We start from the raw sequence: 14,610 nt of genomic DNA, 5'->3' as shown, positions 1-14,610 counted from the left end.
TGAGCATTAATCACCATATGATTATGAGAAATGTAATTTTAGCGCTATAATGTTGAGATTCCCCCTTTCCTCCATCAAAGTGATTGAGGTAGCTATAATTTTCCTAATGCCTAATCATTAGAACCTGCTAAATGTAAAGAGCTAAAATAATTAATGGGCAATTCTGCAATCGGAATGCATTCCATATGATTGAACATGTTGCTGCAGTATATTATTCTAGTAAGTGTAGTACTTGCCTGCAGTATACATATCCAGACACTGGAGGCCATATGATACCATGAAAGACTAAAGGCTGGTTTTTAATTTTTATTTTCCATGCTTGGAGAACATGGTACATTTTTGGCGTTTGGGACAGAAGTTCTCTGTTTTTACAGGGTCAAGTGCTTTATTCAGTCCTGACCCAGGAAGGCGAAGATAATGGTAGCTTGCACGAGTGAAAACTAAATAAGAACTGAGTGGTAGGTTGTGTGGCTCACACTCAACTCTGAGCTCTTTCTGCCCATTTTGGGGATCAGCTGCAATTGCAACAGGTCCTTTCACAGGCGGCAGGGGACTCCTTGCTTGTTCCACCCACCCCTCTGTACACACGCATAACGGCTAAGCCCAAACTAGCCTGCAGTATTCGGCCCACAAAGAGAAATGATACAGAACCGAGTGAAGCAGTGCAAATTACCCCCGGCCGCCAACTGTCACAGCCTTGACTTGGAAGGACCAGCACTGCGGGTGAGAAAATAATTCTCTACCCAAATCAACCCTTGGCCAATACACACAATAATTAGTGACAACTCTGATGGCATTTGCTATGTGGATCCCGGATTATTTACTAGAACAGCTAAGAGTGAATATATTTGGCTGTAGAGCATGACAGGTGCTAATGGCTTAATTTTAAAGTGAAAGCTGCTTTTACCCAATTGTCCAAAGCATTTTAGCTGCAATTCAAACACACAGAAAACAGACACCGGCTGAGATTTTCCAGGTGGGGGAGGGATGAATTTAATAATTAATAGGAGACACGAAGCCCCCCTCTGCTGCTTTGAACCTCCTCAGCTACAGTCCCTGCCCTGAAGAGTTTACAGTTTTAGCATTCATACAGCACTGTCCATGGACAAAGCACAGAACAAACATGCACTAATCCTCCCATGCTGTAGATAATTATTAATGTGCCCATTTTACAGATGAGGGATAAATGCCCGAGAGATTAAATTATTTCCCAAAGCACACAGAGCAATTCAGTGTCTAAATCCAGATTAGGATTTGGGATTGACTGATTCCTAATCCCATTGTTATTCTAACAGACCAATCCCCTTCTCATGGTGCAGCAAAATAGAGGAATCCAAAGAGAGCTTAAAAACATTGGCTATTTTTAAGTTATAAGGTATACAAGAAAACTATGTTCCTTCCCTCCACTAACTACCAAAACACTACTGGCTTCTAATTCTCCTTTTGTTCCAATTATTAAAATCAGATTTGTTTTTTTAAAACAACATGTGTCAGGTTGACTGTTCATAATGTAAACTGAGCACTCATCTGCAGTCCAATAAGGATCCCCTTAAAGTCGGTGGTTAAACTCGTCTTCATTTCAGTTAATCAAATCAAGTACTTATAAACAGCCTACTGCACATATGCAGAAGCTTGTCATCATAGCATTGTCCAATGTGCATACAAGTTCACCAAATTCACTGCTGGAATAAGTAACTTGCAACTCCATTGGCTTCAATGCAGCTGCCATCCCTCACACCAGTGATCTGCCATTATATCTGTACTCCCATCAGTAATGCTCATAAGACAGGTATACGTACACCTCCAAAGTGCAAAGAAATTGATATAGGTTGCAAAAACCTGTGTTAAATAATTTGTGAAGCATCATTTGCGTGAACTGTTCACTTTTTGAGAAAGAGACTAACTTGACATAGAAGGCAAATGACATGTTAAAAACTGTGGGCCAGATCCTCAACTGGTGTAAAATGTCATAGCTCCATTGAGATCAGTGGAGTGATGACAATTTCCCCGAGCTGAGAATCTGGCCCTGTATAGTTTTGACAACACAGGTATCACTGGCCATTACAGTGCAGCAGTCAAATCAAGCAAGCTCATCATAAACCCACATATGATCTTATGGTCCAGAAGCATTTCTAAAATTGTTAAAATAATAGAAATGAGCAAATCCTGCAAAAATATTATGGCAAATATTGGAGTAAAATTTCTAACTGAATTTGCTTCAGTTAGGTTCGTGCCTTTCTGGTATTTGCTCTCTGCAGACATTCTAGCACGCAAGTTTGCTGTCAGAATTGTTTATGGACACAGCAAATGTTAAGTGAATATTTGAAAATATATGTGGAATGCAAATTTTGAACTTCTTAGAAATCTGATTCTAAGAGTTATGCTCATCCAACTGGGGAAGAGAGACAATGCTATGCGACCTATATGTTCAGTCAAAACTAATCAACATGGTTCTGATTTTGAATCTCAAATGTTTATGATGAGCTGCTCATGAACAAGCTATAGAATTATTTGCCATTTGGAAGCAGAATGTTTAATGGAATACCTCACTATGAGCATATGACACCAGCACTCCAAAATCTACACTGACTACCTACTGACTTCTAGGTGGAGCTTCAGGGGCTGGTTCTGACTATGAAGCCTTGGGTGACAGGGGACCTTACTATCTGAAGGACCACCTTTTCCCCTGTACTATATTGCTGCAGCTAAGATAAATGGAGGCACTCAAGATGGAGCCCTTCCTATATAAAAAAAGGAGCTGAGGACAGCACATTTTTTGCAAGGGCCCCTCGACTTTGAAATTAAATTCTCACTCAGTTATTATTTTACATTATTTGTATTATGGCAGGGCTAGAAGCCACAACTGCGATCAGGGCCCTACCGTATGTACACGTAGTAAGAGATAGTCTTTGTCCTGAAGAGCTTATTTTATAAATAAAGAGTGAGAGAAAGAATATTATCCCCATTTTACAGATGGGGAACTGAGGCACAGAGAGACTAGGTGGCTTGACTAGTCACACAGAAAGGCTATAGCAGAGTGAGGAATTGAACTGAGTCCCAGGCCAGGAGATTTAGCCGCAAGACCATCCTTCTTCTCTTCATCTGAAATAATGTGAATGTATTGATATTTGAGGGACACTAGTCTCTGTTGGAGTGGGCATTTAGAAAAGTCTGAAGCAGCTTAGAGTGAGTTTAGGGAGGAAAGTGATGGGTGGGTTACGCTGGTCTAGAGTGGGAAGGACAGCAGGCCGAAACACACCACCGGTTTGCTTTTGTCATGATATTAATTTTGCATTTTTTAAATTAATAAGGGTATCTAAAGCCTAGAATTGGAGTTCTGTCATGCTGCTGTACTTAAATCCAAACAAACTCATAAATAAATAAAATAAACAATTCTGAATAATGAATAAATAAAAAAAAATGTAAGCGGCTCCCAAACAACTTATGAGCAGAAAATGAGGCAAAATTCATTCAGCACATCATTCACTGTGAACACTTGGTTCTACTAAATACGAGAGCAGAGTCAAATGAATTAGAAATACAAAAAAGCCCAATCCGATCATCAAGTCCATGCCCAAGTAGCAATGCAGGATATTTTCCAATTCACAGAGAGAGAGAGAGAGAGAGAGAGAAAGAGAGAGCGAGCGAGAGAGAGAGAGAGAGAGAGAGGGATTTTACATGAAAATATCTGTATGTATCCTTAAAAATTGTAATGGTCTATTGTAAAAACTCTATACTTTCTATTACAGTTTATTCTGTCTTCTTTCCTCATTTATTTGAATGCACTAAAGAGAAAGATTAAACCACATTGAACTGAATTCATTATTATCTCAGAATCCTGACTCAATCCTACAAAAGGACAAAAATTTAGAGATAATGCATAAAACTCTATCAATAACCTGCTACAATGCATGTAAGTATCTTAGGCATGAGAACCTAAAAAGAACAGAATACTGGATGGGTCTTTAACTGATGATCTAACATATTCAGTTTAAGAACAGATAACCTGATTTTGATCTCCTGTGTACTAGCGTAAATCAAGAGTAACTTCATGTAAGCCAATGGAGTGAGAGTGACATAAAAGTGATGTGAAGTATCAGATCTAGCTTTTCAGTCTTAACTCTGCACTGCCTGGTTTTTACACAGTGTGTTTAACATGACTCTTTAATATTAGCTCAACAGCCGTTCTGGGAGTCTTGCTTGGAAATAGGGTTGCCAACGTTGTATTTAAAAACTACAGGACAGAGCTCAGATGTACCCAATCTTGACTTGAACCTCTGGGGGTAAGGCCTTTCTCCCCCCAACCCCATGCTTCCTAGGGTTTCTCTGTCTCCAGCTCTGGATGCTGCAGAGAACCCAGGGCCCCAGGTGCTGGGCCAGCAGCCTCTGCGACTCTTGTTCAGGCTCTGCATGGGCACCAGGAGCTGAGTTGGAGGCTGCAGTTGCTGGTCTTTACCTGCTGCGGTGCTGCGCCCCCTGCTGGGGACATTGGCAGAGACTCTGCGAGCAGGGAGGCTACGTCCCTGCCACACAATGCCCCTTCCTGACCTTGGCACTTCAGTACAGCTCCAGGGCACACAGCCCCGTCCATTTACCCTGCCAGACAGAGCCGTGCTGGGAAAGCAGACTGGTCTGCGCTCAAGGGCTGGACTCAGCAGGGGGGCCTGTCCAGTAGGGGGCTAGTACTCACAGGGCTGCATCTTTCCACTCCCCTTCTGACCCTGGCACTTGAGCGTGGTCCCATCTGCTTTCCCTGTGCACCTGTGAGTACTGCCCCCTGCTGTTGAAATATGGGATAAAAGGCATCCCATACTGATTTTGTATGGGACGGGCAATTTTCTATTTAAATAAGGGACATCCTTTGTAATACAGGACTATTGGCAACACTATTTGGAAATTCAGAAACTGATTTAATCAAAAGAAGATAGAGCCATGTCAGTGTTAACAGCTTTGGCCTCTGATTCTCCTCTCACTTGCACTAGTGGAAATTCCACTGACTTCAGTTCAGCCAGTTCTGATTTCCATAAGCAATCAGGCCTTCTGAGTCAGCCTTCCCTCTTTCATAGCACAAAATGAATGAATATAACACATCTCATTTAAAAATAATGCCTCACTATTACAGCTTGAAATGTCCTGCTCATTGTGGTTTCCAGAAGACTGGGAGTCAGTGCCTCTGGAATGAAAAGGCCTTATTTTAAGTTAAATCACCTGCTAAAAGCTAAAGCTGTGCATAACAAATGGAAATTTTACAGCTGCTTTCCCCTTCCGGATAGTGTGACAATCCGCTGACCTAAGAAAAAGAAGCCACACAATAAAGCGAGGCCTATGTAATACACTGTAAAAGGTGTGGAGGCTTGTAAAAGATAAAAGATTGAGACTTGAACAGAAATATTGTGGCAGAAGGTGTAACGACATAAACCGTATAAGAGATGAGAATTTATACAGTGTCTGAAGCTGGGATAAATCTTTTACAAAGCCACTCAGAAACCATAAAAAAAGCCACTGAGAAACTAGCTTAACTTCCACAGCAAGTCCTTAAGAAAGTTGATGGGGATGCTCTTGTTGGGTGAGTAGCTAGAGATTTATAGTACAGATGCCCTAACACAGGGGTGGGCAAACTTTTTGGCCTGAGGGCCATATCTGGGTATGGAAATTGTATGGCAGGCTATGCATGCTCACAAAATTGGGGGTTGGGGTGCAGGACGGGGTAAGGGCTCCAGCTGGGGGTGTGGGTTCTGGGGTGGGGCTGGAGATGAGGGGTGGGGGTACAGGAGGGTGCTCTTGGCTGGGACCAAGGGGTTTGAGGGCAGGAGGGGGATCATGGCTGGGGCAGGGGGTTGGGGCGTGGGAGGGGACCAGGGGTGCAGGCTCCAGGCAGCACTTATCTCAAGCAGCTCCCAGAAGTAGCGGCATGTCCCCCATCCAGCTCCTACATGGAGGTGAGGCCAGGCAGCTCTGCGCACTGCCCCATCCACAACTGCCACCCCTGCAGCTCCCATTGGCCATGGTTCCCGGCCAATGGGAACTGCAGGAGCGGTGCTTGGGGTGGGGGCTGCATGCAGAGCCCCTGGCTGTCCCTACACATAGGAGCCGGATGGGGGATGTACCGCTGCTTCCAGGAGCCGCACAGAGCGGGGCAAGCCCCAGACCCCGCTCCCTGGTGGGAGCTCAAGGGCCGGATGAAAATGTCTGGAGGGCTGGCTGCGGCCCCTGGGCCGTAGTTTGCCCAACCCTGCCCTAACATAATTAAAGAGGAAGTTAAAGGAAGCAACAGACAGATAAGCAATAGGCTGTTAGTAAATGGGTTTCCTTCTCTATTGCAAAGCAGTGGCACAGCCTAAGCATGGGTGGCACCACACATCCATAGTATGTGGTAACTGAAAGCACCTGACTAAGCACAGAAGAAACGAACTTCAAATACAGAGCCCACCACTGCTATAAACAGAGTACACAGAGCTGTGCAGAGAAAACACCTGGCTATGCTGGAATAAAACCCCCTCAGAATTGTCTCAGAAGGCATGAGTAAGAAACACCCTGGCAGGTTGCCACTTTCTGCTGCTTTTGCTACTCTAACTCATTTCTGTTCCAAGCCCATCTCTGGGAAATGTGTATTTGTAAATAAAGGTAGATTAGGTTAATTTATTAACCCTTTGTCTGTCTGCTGCGCTGCCCACTCATTCTCTTTCCTTCAAGAAACAACCCTCTGTTAGGGTCCAAAACTCGTTAGCTATGCAGTGCTGTGACAATGTGCTTTCGTATTACTGATGTAGTTTAAGCTCGTCCGTGTTGCTGCACTGTTACATCACATCACATCTAGACACGGATGAAATATCCAATGTGAAAAAACTTAATGAAAAATTTCAAACAGAGGGGCCTTTCCCAATTCATTGCTGACCACAGGCAGTGGTGGGGGAGGGAGGAAGGTCCCTTTCCCAGAGGGCATAGTGATGGGTTTCCAAAGGGGTTGCCGCACTGGCTGTTCTCAGTTTCACCCTGCTACAATCCATGTGTCTACGCTGCTGGGGAAGAAGGAAGAAGAAGGAGAGAGAGGAAAGAAGAAAAGGAAAGACCTGTTGAAGAATCCCCCAAATCCACAGCCTTCCTTGGGAACTAAGCACAGTCAGCTGCTATTGTAGCACAGAGGCAGCCGACAGGAGCGGTGCAGTTACCACAACAATGCAGGGAGAACTATTCAGGTGCCAAGAACTTTGACCAGTGAGCTGCTTTGCAGTCCTATCTGGGCAGAGTCAATCTGAGAGCCCATTTTCCAGGCTTGTGGGTAGGCTGTGCATGAAAATATGAGAAGGGGAGACACTAGATTAGCCTGTGCCAGGGGGTACAGGGATCCTCTTTATGCCACTGACTTGAATGTAAAGGCATGAGGCTATGTCTACACTGGCAATTGAATGACAAAACTTTTGTCTTTCAGAGGTGTTAACCTCCCCCGCCCCGAAAGACAAAAGTTTTGCCATGACAACTGCCAGTGTGAACAGCGCATTGTTGGCAGGAGCGCACTCCTGCTGACAATGCAAACACCGCTCATTGGGGATGGAAGTTTTTTGTCTGCAGGTGAGCCAGCAAACTGCAGCTACACTGCATGACTTTTAGTGGCGCAGTTGTAGCAACACAGCCATGTCGCTAAAAGCTGTGTAGTGTAGTCATAGCCTCAGTAAATCATGAGAATGAGTTAAGGGTAATTTGGCCAAACACCAAGTACTCTGTTAAAGTAAGCAGAACCTCCAAAATAAACAAAACCAATAAGCCAAATAGATGTATATTTTAACTAATGAATAGCTAAATTTACAACTTTATCATGTTAGCAGTGTAACCTGCAGCTAGGTGGCATTACTTCATCAGGATTAGCTATCATTGGCAGAGTGCAGCAAATAGAGCAAACAGTATATGTTGGTTTCCATATTTTTCCCCAGTCACAAACTGTATTAAACCAATTCAGTTTTAGTTTGGTGGTAGAAATAATAATTAAACTCTACACTTAGGGCCTGATCCATCTCTCACTGAAGTGGGAGTTGGATCTGAACCCCACTTTTCATCACAAAGCACTTTACCAATGTGGAAATTGAAGATCAGCAATGTTAAAGTACTTGCTCAAAGACATACATTGAGTTGGTCACAGATCTGGGGACAGAGTCCATGATTCCTGATTCTCAGTAGCTTGCTGTAACCACATGACAATATTGCTTAACCATATTAATTAATTATAACTTGGCTTCCGATTTTTAAAATATAAGCGTTACAATGTTAATAGTGGTTTACTTCCTAGATATCATTGTTAATGGTACAAGATGCTGTGAATGTTCTCTTTACTAATGTGTATAATTCCATTGAACAACTGAATATACGTCTGACACTGAATAACAATTTTCACCTCTGTCTTTAACGGTGAAGGCAATTCTGTATGAGTGGTGATGTTAGGGCTGGCTGATGCAGAACACTGATGGAGCAGAGTGAAGAAGTGCTGGTCTCTTGGAAAAGGTTGCACTGGCCACTTGTATTGAAAAAAAAAGATTGAAATCAACCTGCTGTACAGCTCAGGAGCCAGATTGCTGATCTTGACAACCAAACTGTTATATTATGCAACGTTCAAAAAAAGACAGATCAGTGTTTATAGATGAGATATATTTAAAGATTCTCATACAGCAAATGTAAGAGTTTTGGACTGTGCAAGGTAGAAGATGGGAAAGCCAATGCAACCTGGATTACTATAGACAGAAGAGAAAAGACGGATACAAAAGCTTGAGAAAAAAGACACCAGAAGTAGATATAAATTTCTAAGGAAAGAAGTAACCACTGCAATAAGGGTCCTATTCAACTATCACTGCAGTGAGTGGGAGTTTTTCAAAGATTCACGAACTATGGTCTTTTATAATCTGGCCCAGAGATTTTTAAGGGAGTGGGACAGGAGATAGCAGAATCCATTGTGGACATTTTCATTTAAGTAAAAAGCTAATAAAATGATAAAAAAATGGTTCCTCCAGCCCCTTGGTGTTCACACCAAAAAGGACAAGCTGCACTTCACATGCAGGATTTTTCACAAACTCCAGTAGTTCACAGTCAATGCTGAACAGCAGGTAAATGCAAGTTGACAAAACACTGTTCAACCATTTTCAAATACAAAGAAAGGTAAACAAACAAAAAATACAGCCCCGCCATATATATTTCCACAAATGTGCACACACCTGGATCAAGAGGGAGAGCTCAGCACTTATCTTTTGACAGCTTCAGTGCAATAGAGCTTGGGGGTATAAGCTTGAAATTTGGGATGGGGGCTAAATTGTGGCTGCAGCATAAGGCCTGTATCGAGATACTGTGCAGTTGTGCTGCCCCACGAGCAGACCGTCAGAACCACATTGTGACTCTGAGTCACAATCTGGTTCCCTTTCACTCCTTGCTCCAGAGGGAAGTAATCTGGACCCGCACTATACCTGGGGCAAATTAATCCCAGTTGAGCTCCACTGACCAGTGCACTGGAGAGCAGAACAAAGGCTCCACTCACTCTCTGACCCCATCAACTTTTCATCCCCAGGGGAGGGTGAGTAGCAACCCCCACCAAACGATGATCTCATGCTGTTGCCTATGATGCAGGTAGCCAGAGCAGGAGAGTAACAGCTACCTTGCTGCCCAGCGCTGGCTCATTAGTTGAACCACAATCTGGCCTTACATTTGCAAAATTCAGTTATGAAAGAGTATTTACCTGATGACATACTATTTCCCACAAGACCCATCTATGCATGTGCAACAGTACGCATAGAATGAGGTAGGTCTATGTGGATCTGTGCCTTATTTCAGACAAATTCTAGGCCTCATTCTGACATTTTGTTTACATGGAGTTTAATGGGACTGCTCATATAAGTACTACTCAGTGTGATTAGTGTTGGACAGTTGGACCCTAAATCTGGCCAGAAATAAGGGTCAGATCTGTAACACCCTGTCTCAGTCATGCTATATCCCTACCATATTAACTATGCATTGTTCATATATGAGCAATGAATGAGCACGCCTGTGAAAAAATAGTGCAAGACAATGTGTTTAAAGACTGCATGCATTCAAAGGTTGTATGCATGTGCACAAGCAGACAGAGTAAAGATTGAACAGGCACCATCAACTTTGGCATTTCCTTTTTTTTTAGAAATTACATTAACATTTTCCTTTAGTACAGAGTAAAAAAAAGACAAACAAACCCCAAAACCACAAAATCATGTTACAAAATCTGTGGAACTAACAATAGTGAATATCCATCATCATCTCTTTCTGCATGCATTGTATTTTGTCTGTTTAGAGTGCAAAATCTCTTGGACTCATATGTCTTAATACACTTTTTGAGTGCTGCATAAATTTGAAGCAACAACAATTAAAGCAAATATATTTGAACAAATAGGATATATTTAAGTTAAAATAATTGAGAATGACTCTACAATTTATTGCCTATGTTATTCTCCAACCATTTCTACATTTTCATTTTAATGGCATCCTCCTTCAGTCCCATTTGAAAGTGGGCAAATGAAGAAATAAAAAAGAAATATATGAAGTATTCACTAGAACGTGGAAAGCAAACTAATCCAACTGATTAAATCCAAGTAAATCTTAAAAGAGTGGTTCTCAAACTATTGTACAGGTGACCCCTTTCACATAGCAAGCTTCTAAGTGTGACCTCCCTTATAAATTAAACTCACTTGTTTATATATTTAACACTATTATAAATTCTGGAGCAGGGTTTGGGGTGGAGGCTGACAGCTCGTGACCCCCCATGTAAAACCTCATGACCTCCTGAGGGGTCCCGACCCCCAGTTTGAGAACCCCTGTCTTAGAACAAGGTGATCTGACATTTCCCTAAACAGTGTGCGCATTTTGCTACACATCTATTTTCTTCCTGCTCTAGTAAACTGAGTAGTATCCTTGATTTTGCAGCATATACAGTTTGGATCGTGCGACCTCATAAAAAAGCAGATAGGAATTTTAGTTACAATTTTGCAGTTGCTGTTACTTGGGAGTACCCTGCTTTGCTTTGCTTGGGTCTCTGTGATAATGCTTTTTGTTCCATGGGTACATTTGTGGTGAAATAGGAGTTCAGCATCCAAATCCAGCACACCTATAGTAGGATTAAAATAATGAGCTGCCACTCATTTAAAAGATAGATGTCCATATTTCCAGTTTGAATTTACCTCCACTTGGCTGCTGAGCTTTACTGAACAAGCTGAAAATACAAACGGAGACACTGTTTTACAGTGCCCAAGAAGAAGAAATGAGCACTCTTGGTGAAACATGGGAGAAACATACTGATGCTGATTCTTGTTATGTAGTCCATCTGACTATTGTTGCCATGGACTGTTCCATTTATAAATCACTAGTCACTGCACGTGTTAGCAGTTTGATTGTTAGGAAATGGAAAGCTAAGCTGCACAGCACTTACCAATAATGTAGGCATGCAAATTAGTTTAGGAGGGCAATTTGGAAGCACAGTTTAGAAGCACAACATGATTAAGTAGATAGAATCCTCAGTCTCATTCAATTACTTTTGTCCTCTAATTCATAAAAATGTTTGTGCTCTTAAACAGCTGTGATTGAAAGCATAATTGTTCACAGAATGGGCACAGGCAAATCATGAGGTAGCATGATCCTGTGGCAATGGACTGTGAGTCAGTAACCCTTGGTTCTGCCACCAACTTGTGTGTGAACTTGGACTCGTCACTTCCCATCTCTGTCCCTCCATTTCCCTTCTTCTATCTTGTCTCTCTAAACTGCAAGCTCATTCAGGTCAGGACAGCCTCTAACTATATGTCTATACAGCACCTAGGTCAGCATCCTGGGGTCCTAGAAGCATAGAATCATAGACTTTAAGGTCAGAGGGGACCATTATGATCATCTAGTCTGACCTCCTGCACAGTGCAGGCCACAGAATCTCACCCACCCACTCCTGTATCAAACCTGTGTCTGAGCCACTGAAGTCCTCAAATCATGGTTTAAAGACTTCAGGGTGCAGAGAACCTTCCAGCAAGTGACCCATGCCCCACGCTGCAGAGGAAGTGAAAAAACCCCAGGGCCTCTGCCAATCTGCCCTGGAGGAAAATTCCTTCCCGACCCCAAATATGGCGATCAACTAAACCCTGGGCATGTGGGCAAGACTCACCAGCCAGACACCCAGGAAATAATTCTCTGTAATAACTCAGATCTCACCCCATCTAACATCCCATCACAAGCCATTGGGCATATTTACCGTTAGTAGTGAAAGATGAATTAATTGCCAAAATTAGGCTATCTCATCATACCATCCCCTCCATAAACTTATCAAGCTTAGTCTTGAAGCCAGATATGTCTTTTGCCCCCACTACTCCCCTTGGAAGGCTGTTCCAGAACTTTACTCCTTTAATGGTTAGAAACCTTTGCCTAATTTCAAGTCTAAACTTCCTGATAGCCAGTTTATATCCATTTGTTCTTGTGTCCATATTGGTACTGAGCTTAAATAATTCCTCTCCCTCCCTGGTATTTATTCCTCTGATATATTTACAGAGAGCAATCATATCTGCCCTCAGCCTTCTTTTGGTTAGGCTAAACAAGCCAAGCTCTTTCAGTCTCCTTTCATATGACAGGTTTTCCATTCCTTGGATCATCCTAGTAGCCCTTCTCTGAATCTGTTCCAGATTGAATTCATCCTTCTTAAACATGGGAGACCAGAACTGCACAAAGTATTCCAGATGAGGTCTCACCATTGCCTTGTATAATCGTACTAACACCTCCTTATCTCTACTGGAAATACCTCGCCTGATGCATCCTAAAACCGCATTAGCTTTTTTCACAGCCATATCACATTGGCAGCTCATAGTCATCCTGTGATCAACCAATACTCCGAGGTCCTTCTCCTCCTCTGTTATTTCCAACTGATGCCTCCCCAGTTTATAACAATAGTTCTTGTTATTAATCCCTAAATGCATGACCTCGCACTTTTCACTATTAAATTTCATCCTATTACTATTACTCCAGTTTACAAGGTCTTCCAGATCTTCCTGTATGATATCCTGGTCCTTCTCCGTATTGGCAAAACCTCCCAGCTTTGTGTCATCCATAAACTTTATTAGCACATTCCCACTTTTTGTGCCAAAGTCAGTAATAAAAAGATTAAGTAAGATTGGTCCCAAAACCAATCCCTGAGGAACTCCACTAGTAACCTCCCTCCAGCCTGACAATTCACCTTTCAGTACGACCCAACCAGTTCCTTATCCACCTTTCAATTTTCATATTGATCCCCATCTTTTCCAATTTAGCTAATAATTCCCCATGTGGAACCATATCAAATGCCTTACTAAAATCAAGGTAAATTAGATCCACTGCATTTCCTTTGTATAAAAAAACTGTTACCTTCTCAAAGAAGGAGATCAGGTTGATTTGGCACAATCTACCTTTAGTAAAACCATGTTGTATTTTGTCCCAATTACCATTGACCTCAATGTTCTTGACTACTTTTTCCTTCAATTTTTTTCCCAAGACCTTGCATACTACAGATGTCAAACTGACAGTCCTATAGTTGCCCGGATCACCTTTTCCCCCTTTCTTAAAGATAGGAACTATGTTAGCAATTCTCCAGTCGTATGGTACAACCCCTGAGTTTACAGATTCATTAAAAATTCTTGCTAATGGGCTTGCAATTTCATGTGTCAGTTCCTTTAATATTCTTGGATGAAGATTATCTGGGCCCCCTGATTTCATCCCATTAAGCTGTTCGAGTTTGGCTTCTACCACAGATGTGGTAATATCTACCTCCATATCTGCATTCATCCCTTCTTATTTCTTTACAGTTTACCTCATCATTGATATACAATGCTACTCCACCACCTTTGCTTTTATTTCTGTCTTTGCTAAACAGCACATACCCTTCAATACCTGTACTCCAGTCATGACTACCATTCCACCATGTTTCTGTTATCCCTATAATATTCAGTTTCACTTCCTCCATTTTGTTACCTAGGCTCCTTGCATTGGTGTACAAACATCTTAATTCTTGCTGTTTGGCTTCACTCATGTTCTTTACCCAATTAGGCCCAGACGTTCTACCGCCAGTATCACCTATAAGAATTGTATCGACACTACCCTTCCTCCGTATGTCCATTCTCCTACCTATGACAGTATCCTTTCTTGCTTCATTTTCTTTCCTCTCAATGTTAAAATCCGGAGTGGAGATTATCTGGACATCTCCCAACCATCTCCCTCCAATTTCTAGTTTAAAGCTCTCTTAATCAGTTGTGCCAGCCTCCATCCTAGAAGTCTATTTCCCTCCCTACTCAGGTGAAGTCCATCCCGAGAGAACAGTCCTCTGTCCATGAATGCTCCCAGTGCTCATACATCCCAAAGCCCTCCTTATAGCACCACTGCCTGAGCCATCTGTTGATCACCATAATCTTGTCACACCTTTGTTGCCCTTCTCTAGGAACAGGCAGAATCCCACTGAAGATCACATGAGCCTTGATTTCTGTAAGTGTCTTCCCCAGCCTGGCATAGTCTCCCTTGATACGTTCCAGCAAGAATCTAGCTGTATCATTCGTTCCCACATGAAGGACAATCAGCGGATTCTTTCCCACTCCCATTAGGATCCTCTTCAGC

At 42.4% G+C, this 14,610-nt stretch overlaps 1 protein-coding gene across 7 annotated transcripts in view; it reads right to left on the bottom strand.

Moving 5' to 3' along the window:
* GRIA4 (glutamate ionotropic receptor AMPA type subunit 4) overlaps positions 1 to 14,610 on the bottom strand; it is a 297,816-nt gene that overhangs the window by 92,324 nt on the left and 190,882 nt on the right. The window lies entirely within an intron of this gene.

This window comes from Mauremys reevesii, linkage group 1, assembly GCF_016161935.1.
Source record: "Mauremys reevesii isolate NIE-2019 linkage group 1, ASM1616193v1, whole genome shotgun sequence".
Taxonomy (NCBI): domain Eukaryota; kingdom Metazoa; phylum Chordata; order Testudines; family Geoemydidae; genus Mauremys; species Mauremys reevesii.
This window is presented reverse-complemented; position numbering and strand designations above follow the sequence as displayed.